The sequence below is a fragment of the Megalopta genalis genome, chromosome 2, assembly GCF_051020955.1.
Source record: "Megalopta genalis isolate 19385.01 chromosome 2, iyMegGena1_principal, whole genome shotgun sequence".
In the NCBI taxonomy this organism is placed as follows: Eukaryota; Metazoa; Arthropoda; class Insecta; order Hymenoptera; family Halictidae; genus Megalopta; species Megalopta genalis.
The window spans coordinates 1,476,715-1,497,926 of record NC_135014.1 but is presented as its reverse complement, the minus strand read 5'-3'; the positions used below and the strand labels follow the sequence as shown (position 1 = coordinate 1,497,926).

The 21,212-nt window shown below is 41.3% G+C and overlaps 1 protein-coding gene, 2 long non-coding RNA genes and 1 other non-coding gene across 7 annotated transcripts in view; 3 read left to right on the top strand and 1 right to left on the bottom strand.

Moving 5' to 3' along the window:
- The window catches only part of LOC117223443 (uncharacterized), a 90,184-nt gene that overhangs the window by 7,199 nt on the left and 61,773 nt on the right, over positions 1 to 21,212 (top strand). The window lies entirely within an intron of this gene.
- Positions 8,753 to 8,824, top strand: TRNAT-CGU (transfer RNA threonine (anticodon CGU)). The gene has a single exon. It is a non-coding gene; the product is annotated as a tRNA-Thr (tRNA).
- LOC117223453 (uncharacterized) lies at positions 15,865 to 16,694 on the bottom strand. The gene is made up of 2 exons (XR_004490927.2): positions 16,555 to 16,694; positions 15,865 to 16,153 (listed from the first exon to the last, which is right to left on the bottom strand). It is a non-coding gene; the product is annotated as an uncharacterized LOC117223453 (long non-coding RNA).
- Positions 17,116 to 19,067, top strand: LOC117223449 (uncharacterized). Of its 2 annotated transcripts, none has more exons than XR_004490924.2 (2): positions 17,116 to 17,740; positions 18,394 to 19,067. It is a non-coding gene; the product is annotated as an uncharacterized LOC117223449 (long non-coding RNA). The 2 variants fall into 2 exon arrangements; XR_013037202.1 differs by having other exon boundaries at positions 18,382 to 19,067.

Sequence of the window (21,212 nt, the reverse complement as noted above, 5' to 3'; positions counted from 1 at the left end):
GCTCCACGTTTAACCCTTTCACAGTTTAGTCCGTACGACCAGGAGTCGAACGATACGCCGAATTTGTTTATACAGCGTGTCCCAAAAATGTCTCGTAATCCGGAAATAGCGGGTTCCTCGGATCGTTCGAAGCAACTTCTTCCTTTACAAAAATTTTCTCCGAGGCACCGTTAACGAGTTATTAACGAAAAACCAGTGACCAATAAGAATCGAGTACGGCTGACGCGAGGCGGCCCAGCCAACCAGCGCGCGAAGCCCGGTTCCGCTCATTGGCTCGATCGCCTCGCGCCAGTCGAGCTGCGCCTCTCATTAGTCACTGTTTTTCGTTAATAACTCGTTAACGGTGCCTCGGAGAAAATTTTTGTAAAGGAAAAAGTTACCTCGAATGACCCGAGGAACCCACCACTTTCGGATTGCGAGACACTTTTGGGACACCCTGTATTTTGTGCTCCGCCGTAGAGTCGTATTACGTACGGAGATAAAGATACAAAACACGCGATGCCCGATGGGGAAAAAAGCAAAGGTCATTTTCAAACCGTCCCTCGTTATTTTATTAGACTGCGGACGGCTCGATCGGGCACACGAGATACACGGTTTTTTCGTCGTTTTTTTACGTAACACCGGCGACCGTGACGTCACACCATCCGCCGAGCGTTTCCGACTGTACACAGTCCAGCGCCGCCAACAGACACGGAAATCTTACCGGAGAAAGCACGAGCTGAGCGTAACCCAGATCCAGAACGACAAGGCCAATGTACGACGAAAGAAAAAACTGCTAACGCACGACCACGTCATATATGTATAACCATACAGAGACGAGTAACAGTACTACATATACATCGTGAGTTACGATTCGCAACGGAGAGACCTCCGAATACGCTCGGCTACGTGTGCGGTATAGACATTCACCGAGGGGCACACTTCGCGCCGAAATAATACGAGATTGCGGTAGGACCTTCGTCTCCGAATGATTGGCAATGAACGCAGATACACCAATAGCGACGCACGAATTGTTGGACGGTTCGTCGGTCTGTTCCTTCTATGCGATAAATACCGATTGAACGCGTACCAACGAATGTTATAAAACTAGACTGCGGATTTAACGTATTTATGACAAGAACGAGTAGATATCTGTAATTGTTAAAACGGTAGAAATATTAGAAACATTTAATAGCGTCGATATAATACTTTCGTTCGATCAGATTGATCAAACGATGAATGGTAGTTCCAAGATACTACTGTTTCTTGCAACAGATGCGACAAATTTTTATTTTGCATAACTATATCCCCGGTTTAACGACATCTTATTGGGTAGAAAAATATATAATAAATATATAATAATAATAAAAATATCTAATAATAATAAAAATATCTAATAATAATAATAATATATAATAATAATAAAAATATCTAATAATAATAATAATAATAATAATAATATATAATAATAATAAAAATATATAATAAATATATAATAATAAAATTTAGGTAGTACGCATTCGAGACGTCGGTTCTCGTAAGTCGCCTCGAATAAGATGTTTCCGTTTGATAGTTTACGGCGGGAATGGTATTGAAATTGCAGTCTCGAGTCTCAAATGACTCTTTCTCTCTCTCCTTCTCCCTCTCTCTCTCTCTCTCTCTCTCTCTTTCTCTCTCTCTCTCTCTTTCTCTCTCTCTCTCTCTCCCTCGCTCCCTGTATTTATAGCCGCGGTACGAGTGTCCCTTATTCGTTCCCTGAAACGTTACGAAACGTTCGTTGGCCTTGCGTGGATTCGCGGCGCCGCGAACGGTCACGAATTTTTCGTCCGGGCTTTTCTTTTCTACGCTCGGCGAGCCACGTCGGCCGGGGCGTCGTGCATATACTATACACCGCGGACATGTTTCACGAAGCAGTTCAGCAGCACGTTTTTTACGTAACGCTATGCGTAACGCCGAGCCGTGACGTCAGCGCCGCTTGGCGTCGAGCCAGCCACCAACGACGACTACGACGACGACGACGACGACGACGACAGCGACGACGACTACGCCGCCGGACGTGGAATTCTTGCGAAGGAAGCGAACAAGGAGGCCGAGAGAGCACAGTCGAACCAGACGACACGGCGTATAGCCGGTATAGGTGCACGAGGCGGCAACGCTGCGAGCGTCTGTTAGGTTCAAGGGTACGGAGTGGAGGTTGCTCGTCCCGGCGCGGTGGCGGTGCCGCCGGTGTGCCGGCCGACCACCGACACACAGCTCGTTCTGCGAAGCAGTTCGGCGCAAGTCTGCTGCTGCCTTTCATCCAACGGGAAACTCCTCGGAAAGATCCGCGCCGAGAAACTACTCCCTTTACGGAACACGTCACGTTGCCGTGTCGCGTCGCGTCGGACTCGCTCGTTTTCGGCTGCACGTAATTCCCGTACGGAATGCGGACCAGTCTAGAAGTCTGTCCCTAGCGCACGGTCCTTTAGGGAATTTAAAAATGTCGCCCTTGCCCATTTCGTTTCCTTTCGCCGCCACGGCGATGTCTCCGGTGTCTATCTATCTTTAGACACACTTTTTTTTCTGCAATGTTTACCATGCACGCGGCGCATCGGATCGCTTCGACGATGCAAAACACGGTTGCTGAAAAACTGACGTATCTACCGTCTCATATTTATTGAAACAGACGACACTGTTCCATTCATAGTTGACCCGATGAATATTAACGATCTTTAGCATCGGTTACCCGGTTTTCATTCGCGAGATTAAATAATAATCTTTTTTTGTTCGCTGCGGGGGAACCGAGAAGAGACTGACGATTATTCCCGTTTCTCTTGGAGTTAGAAATCTTTGCGTGATACCTTTTTAAAAAATGTAATTTCTTTTTTCAATTGAGAGAACATTTAATGTTTGCAAAACTGATGATAAAATGTTGGTAACGAGCATATAACGTGGGTCTTTGGAGATTTTGCAAGAATCTTTAGGGATTCTTTAAAATATATAACGAAATTAAGAAATATTACATTTTTTAAAAATATATAATCGAATTAACAGCTGATTAAATCGAAGAATATTGACCGCGAAAAATGCGACTAATTTGCGACAATTAGAAATTACCAATGGGACAAAGAAATCTTCCTTGGCTTAACCTGATCGACGATGAACCGAGCAAAACCGTTGGCAAGGAGATACGGGAAAATCTGAAATAGTTTATTGACCCTAGAATTATACAGGAGGGTGAACTTTCACAAATAAAAGTGACGTCGGTGTACAGTTTTAGAGTTGGCTGGTTTCTTTGTGCTTTAAATTCCCATTTTAGGTAGAGGAATTCACTCGTGCTTTTAACGTTCGCCCATATAAATACCGTCGAGGCAACCATCGTTTACGTACGATTGGACAGCGTTGTGCAACCTTTCACAAACTCTATAGTTTTATCAATATACAGGGTGTCCCGAAAATGTCTCGTAATCCGAAAGTGACGGATTCCTCAGGTCATTTGAAGCAACTTTTTCCTTTGCGAAAATTTTCTCCGAGGCTTCGTTTACGAGTCATTAACGAAAAATATTGACCAATAAGAGGCGAGCTCGGCTGGCGCTCGGCGGGCCAGCCAACGAGTACACGTAGCCCAGTTCCGCTCATTGACTCGGCCGTCTCGCGCCGAATGATCTCGCCTCTGATTGGTCACTGTTTTTCTTCAATAACTCGTAAACGAAGCCGCGGATTGCATTTCCGCTAAGGAAAAAGTTGCTTCAAATCACCTCAAGAATCCCCTACTTTCGGATTGCGAGACATTTTCGGGACACCCTGTATGTACAGACCATAGAACAATAAAACAAACGAAAGCGTCGCTTTAGAAAAGATTTTTGCACGAAAGACGATTCTTCGAAAAAATATCTTCCGCAATGTGGTCGAAAAGTAAGCTGACGGATTCGTTAATTTTTCACGCGAAAAGAAAACGCGTTTTTGCCCGGTTCTTTTCCTTCTTCCTTAGGAAGTAGTGTCTCGTTTCACGGGTCGCAAGAATATTATCCCGCGCGCGATTCCGTTCGGAACGTGAACCGATACATTTTGAAAAAAATTCGATCGACGTCGTTCCGCCGTCGCCGAAGTTTCCAGCGCGCGCAATTCACGGGTTAATACACGCCGTAAATGCATAAACATCCGCCCCGTCTACTTGTAATTATATCTCGGTGGAAGCCTCGGCGAACAAACCCGCGCAAAGATTGCCGCTGCTAACGAGGCGAATTTTACCACGATCGCCGGCGATCTTCTTTGAGGCATAGAATCCGCTGGCAATGATCCCGCCGGTGAATAAAAACAGAAAGTAGAAAGTCACCGAGTTGGGTACACGTCCTCCTCCTGCTGCTGCTGCTGCTGCTGCGGCGGCGGCGGCGGCGGCGGCGCTGGTTGACCTCGGCCCTGACGTCGAGATCGACGAGAAACGGATTTACAGCGCTGACACTCGCGCCACCGTAGGACGTGCCGCGCCATGATTCACCGAGAGAACTAGTCGTTGTTCTATCGCGCGGGAGCAATAAAGAAGAAGGAAAGATTTCAGCTTTCGATATCCGTCCTTCGTATCGACGTCTCCCGTGATGGAAACACTTTAATTAAAAAAGGGTAGACGCAGCAGCCTGGATTGACCTTCGCGAACGTACTTTTTCCATTTATTTCCACGATCTCGTCTCGGATCATTTTTCGTTCTCGTTTCCATCTCTGTATCTGTTCAAAATATTCGATCGATCTCGAGAAAGTTTTTTTTCCATGCGTTTTCGAACTTTGTTCTCCTTTGTTCCTCGAGACGTCGCTTTCGCGTGAAATGTTGCAGCGACGCCGACACGTTAGCGGGATTGTAGCGAATGCTATAAACTGAATAATTAAATAATTCGTTAACATTTCATCGATCGGCCGTTTACTAATAGTTCGTTGAAGATCGAAGCTTTACTGTTAAGAATTTGTTTACAGAATTGTTCGGAAAATACAGTGATCTCGTTCACGATGCATTGAATTATCGAGATTAATTTTATTATTTTTATTATTATTATTATTATTATTATTATTACTATTACTATTACTATTACTATTACTATTACTATTACTATTACTATTACTATTACTATTACTATTACTATTACTATTACTATTACTATTACTATTACTATTACTATTACTATTACTATTACTATTACTATTACTATTACTATTACTATTACTATTACTATTACTATTACTATTACTATTACTATTACTATTATTATTATTATAACTATTACTATTATTATTATTATTATAACTATTACTATTACTATTGTTATTATTATAACTATTACTACTATTATTATTATTATTATAACTATTACTATTATTATTATTATAGTACACATTTCTTTGGTATATTATGTACATTTACGTTTATTGGCATCTCTTCTCTATTTATTCTAAAACTAATACTAACAAATTTCGCATTTAAATTCATCTAATTCAGCAAGTACTTTCGAAATTGTTACTTAAACGAAAAATCATCGAGCTCGTTAAGAAAATTGTTTGGAAACCGGCATATTTTCGTTTCGATTTACCATACTAGCATGATTATTATACCGTACCAGCATGATCATCGTCTTACACTGTTGCGTCAACAATTCGTCGAAAATCAAAATAAAAATTGATCAGCAATTTTAAATTCGGATAATCGAAGTTCTGTAGCAAAATTGAAAAGCTTCGGCAACCTGGACCGGCCATTCTGCGCGAGAGCAAACATCTCGCGAGCAAAACGGATATTGTTGTTGACTCTGAAACCGTGGCTCGTCTTCCGTGGTGCTGAATGGACGGCAACCCCCCGTCGTACGCGGAGGGTTCGTAACGGTGAATTTCCATCGCGCGAGATCGTCACCGTCGTACGGCCGACGAGAAGATCGGGGAAAATGCAAAAATCTCGGTAGCCCGGTAGAAAAATCACGGCCCCTTTGTCCCCCGGCCGTATACATATTATACATTGCGTATTCAGCGAATAACATCTGCTTAATCGTACAATGGGTTCACGGGGTACGCGTTCCGTTGGCTCCTTTTATTATAGCGTCTCAAAGAGAGCACGACGAAGGGCCTGAAAAAGGGTCTCTCCCTCTGCCATCCAGGGGCCCCGTCATGGGATCTTTAAGACGGTCCCGAAACCATCTGCCCTTTTCGGCGCGCAGAGGAGAGGAGAGGAGAAGAGGCCGGGCCCCGGGGGCTTAGAGAGAACGAGGAGTTTGCACGTGTCCTTTCAGGAAGGGATCTACGTCGGTTTCATTGTGATCGACGCGCAAAACGGGAAGCGACAATTGACATCTGTCTCCGCGCGCGTTGTGCACGGTTTCTGGGTCGAACTATTTTTGAAACCCGCCGTATGACAGGGTTCTACTACTACGCGCGTCGCTCTCTCTCTCTCTCTCTCTCTCTCTCTCTCTCTCTCTCTCTCTCAATAGCTCACTTTCTCTCTCTTTCTCTCTCTAACTCTCTCGCTCTCTTCCGGCTCTCCTCGGCTCTCTCCCCCGCTCTCTCTCTCACTCTTCCAATCTCTCTCTCTCTCTCTCTCTCTCCCCCGCTCTCTCTCTCACTCTCTCCCTCGCTCTCTCTCTCTCACTCTTCCAATCTCTCTCTCTCTCTCTCTCTCAATATCTCTCTCAACTCTCTCTCTCTCAACTCTCTCTCTCTCTCTCTCTCTTGTGCGCTCTCTCTCTCTCTCTCTCAATAGCTCTCCCGCTTTCTCACTCTCCCGCTCTCACGCTCTCTTTCTCGCGCCCTCTCTCTCGCTCTCGCGCTCTCTCTCGCGCCCTCTCTCTCACACTCTCGCGCTCTCTCTCTCTCTCTCGCTCTCCCGCTCTCTTTCGGGTCTCCTCGGCGTTCTCTCTCGCTCTCCCGCTCTCTTTCGGCTCTCCTCGGCTCTCTCTCTCGCTCTACCGCTCTCTTGCGCTCTCTTTCTCGTTTCTCCGTACCATAAAGATGTTTCCTGGTAGTTCGGGGGATGTCGAATATAAATAGACGATCTGTTCGATCCGCTTCGGCCGCTTTTATGCCGCGGAGGACAAAAACATTCGTACAACGAGAACGGATGCGAACGGAAGATACATATTTCTCTGGCTTTAACTAATTATGTTAGCGCGGAACGTACGTCCGAGAATATCGTACAAGTCGATGTTAGCAACTTCTGTTTGAAACAAGAACGAAGGACGCCTCGTGTCCTCCATGAAAATGTCCGATTTTCCACGTTAATCGAGCGCCGTTGTTTCTTTTTTCATGATTCTGAACGAGTTTTTGCAAATAGCTTTGTTTCAATCCTTTGTAATCGAGCCTGTTTTAACTGAAAAATATATTTAATTTTTAATAATTATAATTGTCTAGATAATAATATTGCAATTAAAATATTAATAATATTACATAATATTACATTAATATTGTAATATTAATAATATTACAATAGAACAATAATATTCTTATTAATAATATAATATATTATATTAATTTATTATAATATAATATTATAATATTATATTAATATATTCTTATTAAATTGTCTAATTATAATATTCTTTAGACAAGAATAAAATTTATAATTGTCTAAATCGAGCTTTATACATTTAGACAATTATAAATAATTATAATTGTCTCAATTGAACTTTATACATTTGATTCTTGCAAATGGAAAACTAAAGTCACCTGTAATAAGTTTAATCTTATACGAGTTAGATTCAGAAGATGTATAAAATTTATAAAATTCATCTTATCGTCGCGTTGTTATCGTCGCACCGATTAAAGTGCAACGGGCGGTGAACAGGATTTTTCAAGAACGTTTAATAAAGAAACGGTCGAACTCGGAATGTGTTTGCGGTCGGTAGAAGCCTAGGTGCAAGAAACGTCGCATTCCACGGGGACGTCGAATTATTGTGCAAGAGCACAATCATCGCGCGTAATCAGCAGAACGTAATTCTACCGATTCCATTATCACGGTGCGTAATACGCAGGTTATTTTCGTTCAGGACCGCGGTAATCTTGCGAACGTGGTGGCGATGACTTCTAATCGCACAGGCGTTCCGCGATTTAACTGTGACCGCCGTTTTAGAAACATTCGCCACGATCGATTACGTAAATTGTTGCATCATTCGAACGATAAACTAATTATCGCGTGTGCCACGGTGTACGTATCTTCGAGAAGAATTGACAGAAAGCCATCAATTTACTCTTAATCGGATTTTTACACATCAATTTCGGAACGGTAACGATAAATAAAAGACGATTTAACGCGAGAAGTACTAATTAAAATTAAATCGATTTGCCGCATATTTATTTAATATACGTATATTTATAAATCTATCGAATAGAAAGACAATTTAACGTGAAAAGTACTAATTAAAATTAAATCGATTTGCCGCATATTTATTTAATATACGTATATTTATAAATCTATTGAAATTTATAATTTGCAGTCATTCATCTTTTTTTTTGCAATTTATAGATTCACTTTCACAGATAACCAAAAAATTTCCATTACAGCTTCTGTTATTTTCACTAAAAAATGTCATTGTTGTTACGACAGTATTAAAAATTCAAGCGCAAGTACTGTAATTTGGATATGATAAATATTGAAATTTTCACGCGATAATTTAAATATCATCTGTCCCGAGGTCCTCCGTTGATCGTACGAAAATTTTGCAAACTCAGCGAAATCTGGTTTATTCATAATTTACCGGTATTTATTGTAATTGAGCGACGCAAGAAATCCGCAGTTGATCACTCCTGGGTCTAGAGAGGAAAAACATCAGCCTCTTTAGCTCAGTGGCAGAGCACTGGTCTCGTAAACCAGGGGTCGTGAGTTCAAACCTCACAGGAGGCAAATCTTTTTTTTATTCCTTTGTAATATGTACTTATTTAGTATCGAATAGTTTTAGCGACCGTTCTTTATCGGATTCCTATCTGACACTTATTTTTTATAAATTTTTAATCTCGTCACAGATCAGCAATTGTGCGCCATGATGTATATATTACATATTAATATGATCAGTTAAATTTATTCAGTCACTATTAAACTACAAACAATATAAAAGTATTATCTAGAAATCCCGTAATAATTTATACAAATATCTATTCGCAACTATCAGTTTTGATTCTCTTTTTTATCAGATAATTCTTAATATTTAATCCCTTAATTCAGATAATTCGCATGCTGTTGCAATATTAGATTGCATAAAGATACTGTTCAGTATGAAAAATAATGTTCAAGAATAACGCTTTCGCACAATAAGGTCGCTTTCCGATGAATATTTATAAATATTACATAACCTATACAATTACGTACACGCTAATTACCTATCCGCTAATCGGTCGAGGAAACGTTTAAACGTAGAGTTCGCGAATTAAGCTCAGGAATGACCGGAGCGGCTATTTTTTCGCAAACAAATAAGCAAGGAAACCGGTTTCGTTGATGTTAACGTGCATACATATTTATCGAAAGCCTCTAAGGTTTCCTGACACTGTTCGCGGTCTTATTTATCGTTGGTCGGTACAATAACTCTCGTCGCACTGTATGTACTTATTTTCCAAACGGCTATGGGAAAATTGCGCGCCACTTGTACACGTGATCGACAAATTTCGCCGCCATTCCTGTCGGAACTGATTTCGCTATCCGCGGACACGCGTAACGTCCGAGAAACGAAACGATTAATTAACCCTTTGCGCTCGAGTATATGGTATTATAATACCATTATTAATTTATAAATTCAAACGAAAAATTAATCTATAAAACCATTATAAAATTTTAAATCTATTCATTGTTAATATAAATATAATAAAATTTAAATATTTACAAATTAATTCCAATTCAAAATTAACCCAAACATTAAAAACCTTAAATAAAATTTAATAAAATTATAATAAAACTTCTATAAAATTAAAATTCCTATTAATATCATTAACTAATAATACTAAAAATTTCAGTCTAATTATTCTAATCTTAAACCCCAATTTTAAATTAATCCTAAAATAAACTCTGAGGCACCGCTAAAATTTGTTATATCACGTTTCAAGATAATTTTTATATGAACAAACTTTTTAGATTTAAAAGATTGCTAAGAGTGCAATTATTGCGCGTGTCCCAAGAGTCAATTTCATGCGCATAAAATGCATTTTGTCACGTATAATAGAAATACTGTAAATTAGAAAGATAATTTTATATTTACAGTTAAAATAGCTTCGAGTGCAAAGGGTTAAAAACGAGAACGATTAGGCCTAGACGAGATAGCGGCGAATTATCATTCTTCTCGTTCTTCGTCGTGAATTTTCGTCCGCACGGTTGCCGCGTGAAGATCGCCCTTATAAAGGGCGATACGAGCTCTTTATAAATATCCGATCGTGCAATTAACGTTCGGCGAGAGGTTAGATTTCAATTTACAACGAAAAGATGTACGATCGACCCGGGATTACGTTCGACTACTCGCCTCGGACGCGTGGAGATTGATGCGGGGCGAGGTTATAAAGAAATTAGGCGACGTCGATTAGAAGAAATCGTTCTGGAAACGGCGCGATTCGGAATTCAGGCTGCGCGTCGGAGTCTGCGAATGCGTCCCACGTACCGCGAACCCGCGCATTCTCGATATTCAGGAGTTACACCGTGAGCGCGGAGTGGGGGGAGGGGGGCGCTGTTTCCGTAAAATGTCTGCGAAGTAGGAAACCGGAGGTTACCGCATCTACAGGGTGTTTCGCCGAAGCCTTTGCAAAGCGATATCTCCGTTATCGTTGACGGTACTAAAAAATGCCAGAGGAACGGATCGTACGGTTCGAAGGGCTGCGTCTTGCGGTGGAAATCATTTCTCTTCGAAGGTTATACTTTTCGAGATTTCAAGGTCGCCGGTGTTTCTTTCAACGGGATCACATATTTCCAGCAGCGTATCGCGACAGCTGAGATCAAGACGAATCCGATGACCTATGGTAAGACGACCGTCGCGTGACCTTGAGTACGAACAAATTGAATTTAAAACGTTTAGACATTAACGGGAACGCTGAAATAGCTACAAGAGTAGAGATCAATGATATCAAATTTATTGCAATAATTGTTCGAAATTATTTCCATCGATTTCTACACGTTTTTTTAATATCGTTTTTCTTGTTTTTTTTTTTTATTCAAGTCGCAGCCGATCTCTTGCCTCGTAACAGCTTCAACGAAACACCCTGTATGTGTACTATAGCGATGCTTCGGGGTTTCGCGATGGTTCGTGACAGGGGGTGAAACACGTTTTTCTCACTCGTTCGCGCATGACGAACACCGTGGTACCCAGGCCAGCGGAATCTTAATCCTTGGATTAGACGTTAGGCGCACGTGCTTCGCAAAAAAAAACAGAAAAAAAAGAATCCTGTGAACCCTAGAGTACCAATAATACACGCGCCCGAAAGATTTGATCGCGTCGAACGATCGCATTTACTAACCAACCAACGATCCCGGTGTCCCGGGTGCTGTTCGACCAGTTTTTAATCAACAGATCGTTCAACATAAGTGTTTTATTTATTATATATATAATAAAAAAAAATTAATATTATATATTATATAATAATAATATATATAATATATATAATAATAATAATATATATAATATATATAATAATAATATTATATATTATATAATAATAATATATATAATATATATAATAATAATATTATATATTATATAATAATAATATATATAATATATATAATAATAATATTATATATTATATAATATTATTATTTTGAATTTATGCAATATTTTATATATTAATAATATTTATATATATATACATAATAATATTATATATACTAACAATATTATATATATTACTAATATTATATATACTAATAATATTTTATATTTTATTTTATATTTTATATTTATATTTATACAATATTTCCGCTGAACAAATTCGTATCAAAATTAAATATCGATCGTCACAACATTGTAACGCGTGATACAACTAAGAGAAAGCTGAACAATTTTTGAAGAAACAATTAATACAATGGTTCTCCTTTACGTAACAACGAGGTCGCCCGAAATGAATTGATCGCGCGGAGTTCCAATTTCATCGAGTAATTCTCCGTTTCGAAGTAAAAAAAAAAGAAAAAAGGAAAAAAGAAGAAAAGAACAAGCGGAACACATCTTAATTCGAACGTTACGATTCAGAGCGAATGTACACATATGTACATACCGTACTCGGCGATAGCGAAATCCTGCGGAGAGATAGTTACGGCCCTGGCCGGTACAAACCGGTTTTACTCGATCACGAGACTTTAGGCGATCGTTTACGACGTGGGCGAGGTAATGGTCCGTTCGGGCTGAAAATCAAAGTCCCTCGCGAACGATGCGCGCGCCGAGAAAAAGAAAATGCTGCTTATTAATATTTGCCGGTCCCCCGTATTTCGTCCCCCCTCCCCCGGAATGTAATATTCGTAATAACCGTGGCTTCTCGATTAACTTCTCCCGTGTCTTTAACACCCGACGCATACGTTTTCCATTTAGGATCGTAAACGTACTCGCGACCGCGAAATTCAACGGATCTTTTAATTCGATTATTTTGCACGGACGAACGAGACAACTCGTTTACACGTACACGTGCACACGAGAGTGTGCAGCATATATATATATATGTATTTAATCCGCATGATGCATAGCCGACCGGGACGAAAATTATTATTCCACTTGCGAATTGCTAACGATCAAACGATCCTAGAGAATGTAGTCGTAACGTAGAACGCATGTCGAGAAGTTAATTAGCGTATATATTGTTTATAACGCTGTAAATCACAATGTCTTTACGTTTATCGCTGAGTAAGTAACTACGTGTAGACTTTTGTATTCTCTTTTTGCCGACCGTTCATGAACGAATGAAATCTTTCCCGTGAAACTTCGCCGCATGATCTATCATACAGGGTGTAATTAGGGAGTACCAGGGTGTAAATAGGGAGTACCATGATGTAAAAATTATGGTAGTCCCAGGAAATAAGTGGTTCCTGAGGTCATTCGAAGTAACTTTTTCCTTTGCGAAAATGCGATCCGCGGCTTCGTTCGCGAGTTACGAACGAAAAAGCGCGGACCAATAAGAGGCGAGCACGGCTAGCGCGCGGCGGCCGAGCCAATCAGCATCGAAGCTCGATTCCGCGCATTGGCTCGGCCGCCTCGCGCCAACGAAGCCCGTTCCGCGTATCCAATGGGCGCCGCGCGCCAACCGAACTCGCACCTCACTTTTTGTCAGCGTTTTTCGTTGATACAGTAAATTCTCCCTAATTGACCCTCAGCTTGGAAACGAAAATGGGCAATTTCGGAAAAAGAATGGATTTTATAGTTGTTGAAAATCGATAGCTATAAAAACGAGCCGCAAGGCTCGAATAATCGTACCTCCTCTTCCCAAATTGTCCATTTTTGTGTACAAGCTGAGAGTAACAATTAGGAAGAATTTAAACTCGTAAATAAAGCCGCTGATTGCATTAGTCGTCTTTGTCAAAAATCCATAAAATTATTCTTGTATTTAGTGCAATAGTTGCATATCGAAAAGGAGGTTACCATTCGTAGCAACCAAATTATTATCGGGAAAATAAAAAACTTTCCAATTTATTTTTAACCACATTATTTTAGACGTCCAGCTTTTTAAATGTAAAAATGTCCTGGCGATTATTGTTATCGAGCAGCGGGCGCAAGGAATTCCATCAATCGGATCGATCGATCGATACTTGCAACAATCCAAGTTCCAGCTGTGGTCGTTCACACTCCGGACACAGGCACAGTCAATCTTACTTGTCAATTCAGTTGAGACATTAACCCACATAGTTGTAATTGTCGGGGTGTGACTCATCGCACCACCGAGACCGGTGCTCGCAGGCCATCAGCTTCCGTGAAGTTAGGGTCTCGAGGATCGATCAATGATTGTTCAGGTTGCAAGGACTTCTTCGCAGCCTGGGATTCCATTATACACGCTTTCCATCCGTTTAACCCAGTTGCAGTTGCGAAAGAGACGTGTATAGCGGTAACGATTATCTTATAGTTCACTAAAGCATAAAACCATCTTCGAAAACGTCTGCAAACAAGATGACGAATACGTACAAGGTTCCCCGAAAAATATCTCCCAATCCGGAACCGGTGAGTTCCTAAGGTCATTTGAAGTAACTTTTTCCTTAGCGAAAATGCGATCCGCGGCTTCGTTTACGAGTTATTAACGAAAAACGCTGACCAATAAGAGGCGAGCACGGCTGGCGCGTGGCGGAACAGCCAACGAGCGCGCGAGAGCCCAGCACCGCTCATTGGCTCGGCCGCCGCGCGCCAGCCGCGCTCGCCTCTTATTGGTCAGCGTTTTTCGTTAATAACTCGTAAACGAAGCCGCGGATCGCATTTTCGCTAAGGAAAAGGTTACTTCGAATGATCTCAGGAACCTACCATTTTCGGATTGCAAGGCATTTTTGGGACATCCTGTATGTATATACATATACTATAGTCATAGTGGCCGAAATAGTACAGTTTATTACATCGTATTCCGATTCTTGGAAGAAATCGATCAAAGTGAAAAAGCATAACTTCGTAAGAATTAATAATATATAATATATAATATATATAATAATATATATATTATATATTAACCTGTATCATTACATTTCGGCCACCGTGCCAGAACGTCACCGAAAGATCCCATATGAATCGGCGCCGTTGAAATTTTCCCCCGTGGTACGGAACCGATCCTATGGGCGTGGACCGAGGCCCGCGAAACATTGGGAAACGATCGACGACGCGTTCGCGGGTCCAAGACTCGTGTCTGCCATAATTTTTCAGGAACTTCCGGCGGCTCGAAAACCCCCTGAAAATTATGCCGGCTACGTCGGGTACATAGGGACACGTTTAAGTAGATAGATATACATATATATACAGGTATGTACATACGGTGGCGTGTCGAAGCGTGATGAGCATACCGTAGGTCTGATTCGCTCGGTCGCTCGCTCGTTCGCTTATTCGCTCGCTCGCTCGCACGCTCGGCTGCGACCGGTTACTCACGTTGTGGGTATTCGTCGCGCATTCTACCCACCGCTAGTATTCTAGTATTCCGTGGCGTACTCAGAGCACCCTCGGAACTACGGGGCTACGTGACCGGCATCGGCGCCGCGGCTCTTTCGAGAAAGGCGCCTTCCAATCCACGAATTGCAAAATATTCCACAATTACGGAACTCGCCGGTCGCCCGCGCGAGCGCGCTCGCGCGGCCGGCGTACATACACGGCCGTTCCTTGCCCGCTCCGCGCCGCTCCCCTCCCCTCCCCACCGCACCGCACCGCACCGCACCACACCGTCCTGCACCGTCCCGTGCGCCTAGGCCAATCGATATTTCTCCGGGAATCGAACGGACGCGCGAATGGGACACGTACTTCCGCTCGAAAATATTTCACGACGGTTCCATCGAAAAATAGCCCGCGCGAATGCTCTGCATACAGTGGCGCGCGAAGGTGTTTTTCGTACACCTTTACAAAGTGGACCAAATGACTCGAATTTTTTTCAGACGATAGCGAGACATTGTCTACTAGACAATAACTGAGTCAATGACTTTTTTTTAAATTTTTCTATTACTTGCAACGACGAAGAAGGAATTAAGAGCTCTCGTTTTTAACTTTTTTTTTATCTAAGCCTAAAACGAAAATTTTAAAAATTTGAGAGAAAATCGAGAAGAATGAAAATATGTAGACATTTCGAAATTGAAAACTTTGAGTCTTCTTACGCTTGTATCGTGTGCATCGTCTTGTTCCTGCTTTTTATTTATCACGTGGCTTGTATCAAGTACCGTGGAATCTAATTAATACTGTTCACATTATTTTCCCGCGGGTCGGTGTTATTCAACGAATCCGTCCGAGGTTCTGCTTTCCCAAGAAAGCCATAGGATAGCTTTTATTTATTAATTTATTTATTAAGGCCGTGACACCGCACGCATTTTCACTTACACCTTGTACGACACCCGACGTCTGACATTAACAGGTGCTCGTCAATATTTATTTCTAAATCGTCCCGTATATCCAGCGAGACTCGTAAGTGTTCTGCTTAACGACCGGAACATAAAATTCAGCTTAATATAGAGGCGATCGTCCGTTGTTATTATTATGAACATTATAAAAATTAGCCCTGCAGCTTTCCTTAGGATTTACGCACCCTTTAATCCTGGCAGCGATGGCTTCTATCGAATAAATAAAACTTTATGTACAAAACATTAATTGCATGCAACCTGCTAGTTACATTATTTATATTCGTTCACAGTGAATTCTCCCTAATTGACCTTGTCACTATCGGCTTGTACACAAAAATAGACAATTCGGAAAGATTATTCGAGCCATGCGGCTCGTTTTTATAGTCGCCAATCGTCCATTTCTGTTTCCAAGCTGAGGAAGAAATTAGGGAGAATTTACTGTAAATGGTACAATACATAATATAATATAATATATATATATATATATATATATATATATATATATATATATATATATATATATCTCGTATGAAAATATATAGTCTTTCAGCGTTTACTAAATAATTTTAACAAGTTTTTTTTAAGAAGATTTTTAAAACGTGAATACACACATATTTTCACCCAGATAATATTCTAGCCGGTTCTCGAGACGAATTCCACGGTAGCTATAAGCTTAGATCTTGAAGCGACGACGCGAAGACAATTTTGGCCACGGATCGTAGCTCGCCGGACCAACAACGTGCGTCGCCGCGGCCGGCAGAGCCTCCCCTCGAGAAGCGCGCGAACGGCGTGTCGGTCTCGCGCGGAGGTGTACCACGATGGCGGCGACCGGCGCGACTCTTTCAGGCTACCGTTTCCGCGACACAGATACGCGGGAGCTTCTCGCGAGAGTCTTACTCCAGTGAATCGACTACCGTTAGCCGCGTATATTTGGTAACGGTTCGCGCGGACGATGGGTAATTGCGTGCGAAGAACGCGGCGGCGGCGGCGGCGGCGATGGTTCGAGACGAGCCTGGAAAGTCGAAAAAAGAAGCGGTCCATTACGGGCACGCACGTGCGCCGGCTTTTATCGTCGCGGCGAGCCGCGTCGCGCCGTGCAGCGCCGCGCCGCGCCGCTCCGGCTGTAGGTGAAACCGTTCCCGTTTCCCAGTGGTCATGCGTTGCCCCCCCCCCCCCTCCGTCGGGGAGCTGCGGCGGCGACAACGGACGGTCCATCTCTCGCGCTCTCCTTTATTCGTTGCGGTGGACTCTTGCGCGCGGTTTCTGTATCGCAACGCGCACGATAAACCGCTTATCTCGCCGGCTACGACACAACGACGACGACGACGACGCCGGGAGAGTGGGGGGAGCGCGGCTACGGGGTCCACCGATGTCGGCGGCTCCGCGGCCAGAGGGGTTCGGAGGCGGCAGAGGGGGACTTATCGGTATTGACACGCGAGGGCAACGTGACTTTCTAGCGAGCCAGCAGCAGGATCGATACAAAAGTTTCTTTTACGTGTTGCACGCTCGTAGGCATATGTATAACCTACGTATACGTACGTCGTCCGTGTCGTGCCGTGCCCCGGCTGTTTCGTTGCGTTGCGTTGCGTTGCGTTACGCTTTTCCTCCGCCCAGCTGGCAAAGGGCTGCGAACGAGCCTCGGATACGTACCCGGTCAGACGATCGGTCGCTAACCGCTGTTAACCCTTTGGAATCACCAGAATTGTACCTTTGTCTTTAGTTTTGGGAACAGTTTTTCGCCTTCGTGCTCATTCCAGTGTCGACGATACGGCGACATTAAATTATTAACGCTGCAAGGTAATCGCGTAAGATATACATACGTATATGTAAATACATAAAATTGTTTATTTATTAATTGTTATAAAATTTCGCGGCGGTGTAATGATTTTTATTTCCATTCAATTTTTGGGATATTTTAATAAAATGTTATATATTGTACTGCTGTGAAATTTTATACCAATTAATGAATGAAAAATTTTCTGCTTTTATTTATGTATTTTACGCGATTTATTATGCATATGTGTATACATATATGTGTATATTGGCACTTATTGGTAGGAATGTCGATAGGAAAAGCTTCTGAGTGCAAAGGGTTTCGGTATATTATAATAAAATGTTATATATTATACTGCTGTGAAATTTTATAGCAATTAATGAATGCAAAATTTTCTGCATTTATTTATGTATTTTACGCGATTTATTATGCATATATGTATGCATATACGTGTTTATTGGCATTTATTGGTAGGAATGTCGATAAGAAAACCTTTTGAGTGCAAAGGGTTTCGGTATATTATAATAAAATGTTATATATTATACTGCTGTGAAATTTTATAGCAATTAATGAATGCAAAATTTTCTGCATTTATTTATGTATTTTACGCGATTTATTATGCATATGTGTATACATATACGTGTATATTGACACTTATTGGTAGGAATGTCGGTAGGAAAAGCTTCCGAGCGCAAAGGGTTAAGTGGAAGCGGCTAGCTCATTTCCATCCGCGATCATTATAGTTGAAACATGATTCTACGAAACACTATGGCAGCCTGGAGGAGAGGTAAATCATCCCTCGGATCGCACCCGCGCCATCTTAGAGCGGGCTCCCGCGACGCAATCATCTCTCAACGTATCGACGTTTTACGTTATATTTAAAAATTCATCTCTCCTTGGTTATCGCCGGCTCTGCCCTGCATCATCGTTTCCACATACACTCTCGACCCACTTCACACTAAACGAGATGCTTTTAAAATATCTCTGCGCGCGCTCCGCTCGCGAACGCCCGATACTCATCGATTCAATGATAAATTCACCGCTATGTATTTACAGATGAGTCTGAAACGGCGAGACGGCATTGGTCGCCGAGAGTACAATAAATTCGCGATCATTCCGGCGTTGTGTCCATCGTTGTGTTCCAGCGAACCACCCCGAAGACGGATAAATCGCTGTTCTATAATTCAATACTGAGATATTTATAAAAAGAAGGAACATGATTTGAAGATATCCTAATATTTCATAGATATTAAATATTTCATACAAGATATTAAAATATCTATATTTATATATATTTCTTTTTTATTATATTTATAGAGATTTCTTTTTTATTAAATTTATTCATATTTATTTTATTTTATTTGTTATTATATTTATTCGTATTTATTTTATTTTATTTTATTTGTTATTATATTTATTCATATTTATTTTATTTCATTTTTTATTAAACTTATTCATATTTATTTTATTTTATTTTTTATTATATTTATTCATATTTATTTTATTTTATTTGTTATTATATTTATTTATATTTATCTTATTTTATTTGTTATTTTATTTATTCATATTTATTTTATTTTATTTTTTTATTATATTTATTCGTATTTATTTTATTTTATTTTTTTATTATATTTATTCGTATTTATTTTACTTTTTGTCAACACACGTTAGCACGAAATTTAGTGAAAATAATATTTCGTTATTTCCGAAAACCACTTTATTATTAAACCTAATTATTTAAACATATCTCGGTATCGACTTAGAACGCAGCTTGTTACGCGGACGATGCGACCGGCGCGAAATAAAAATAAATGCGGAAAGGTCCTTGACATAACCTCGTGTGTAAAGTTCAGAATTCTTCAGAAGGGAACGCGAATCTAATTCCAATCGGGGCGATGGAAGAGCGGATTCGCGAATTTGTTCTCATTGCGGTATCGAAAAGAAAAAGACCAGCGTCGAGAAGTATTGAAAACCGTCGAGGATAAATCGTCGAGTGGCTCGCGTAATCGGATGAATATTTATAAAGCGTGTAATAATCCGTCTGGCGAGATTGTGTATACTATCACGTAACGTCTCTAATATAATCGAACTACGGCGGCGCGGTGCGACGGCACACGAGCCGGGCACCCACGTGTCAATAAACGTACAGCAACAACACAAACATAAATCTTAGATAAACTTTGGAAATTTCCTACGGCTAGAAACACGATTTCGTGGCTTGCGGCGGACACTGTCGGCCGAGGAAGAAGCGGCAAACATTATCTGATAACGGCGCCACGCTAACGGCTCGATCTTCTTCGTTAGTTTCCTCCGTCGGCGGCCGGGCTGTTCGCGGCGCACCCACGCGGTCGCTTCAAAAATTTCACGCCGTGCCGCCGACAATTGGCGACAATCTAGTATTATTATTTTTCTTTAGCTAGTATTATTTTTTCGTTCGAATAGTTTTCAAGTACGATCATTCCGGTGGGTCGGTTCGGGGGTTGTAGAAAAACCACCCCCGAGAATCATCCATGCGACTGACATCCGTTAAAAGTATTCGACAAAATGGTGTGTATTTTTTTTCCCTATCGAAACACGCTTCGATTTTCTACATAGCCGTATATTCTGTATTCTGCATTCTACGGTGGTTAAAAACTACCCCCGAGAATCATTCATGCGACTGACATCCGTTAAAAGTATTCGACAAAATGGTGTGTATTTTTTTCCCCTATCGAAACACGCTTCGATTTTCTACATAGCCGTATATTCTTTATTCTGCATTCTACGGTGGTTAAAAACTACCCCCGAGAATCATTCATGCGACTGACATCCGTTAAAAGTATTCGACAAAATGGTGTGTATTTTTTTTCCCTATCGAAACACGCTTCGATTTTCTACATAGCCGTATATTCTGTATTCTGCATTCTACGGTGGTTAAAAACTACCCCCGAGAATCATTCATGCGACTGACATCCGTTAAAAGTATTCGACAAAATGGTGTGTATTTTTTTCCCCTATCGAAACACGCTTCGATTTTCTACATAGCCGTATATTCTTTATTCTGCATTCTACGGTGGTTAAAAACTACCCCCGAGAATCATTCATGCGACTGACATCCGTTAAAAGTATTCGACAAAATGGTGTGTATTTTTTTCCCCTATCGAAACACGCTTCGATTTTCTACAGAGCCGCATATTCTGTATTCTGCGTTCTACGTTGGTTAAATAATAATTGTTACTTTTACGTTCTCGGATGATTCGTTTTAAGCTCGCCGCTCGAACGCAACGGAACAGATATCGTTTTACGGCCGCATGGTTAACAACGTACACCGCACGAGCATGAATCATTTCTGAAAGAAAACGGCGTTCCTGAAAGAGAAAAAAAAAAGAAAAAATGGCGACACACAAGCGGAAACCGACGTTTCCTCCCGATCGTTGCACCGGCTGCGAAATCAAGGCGCGCGCGTACGTTTCCGCGAAGAAATTATGATGGACGACAGAAGCTCGGAGCATCCCG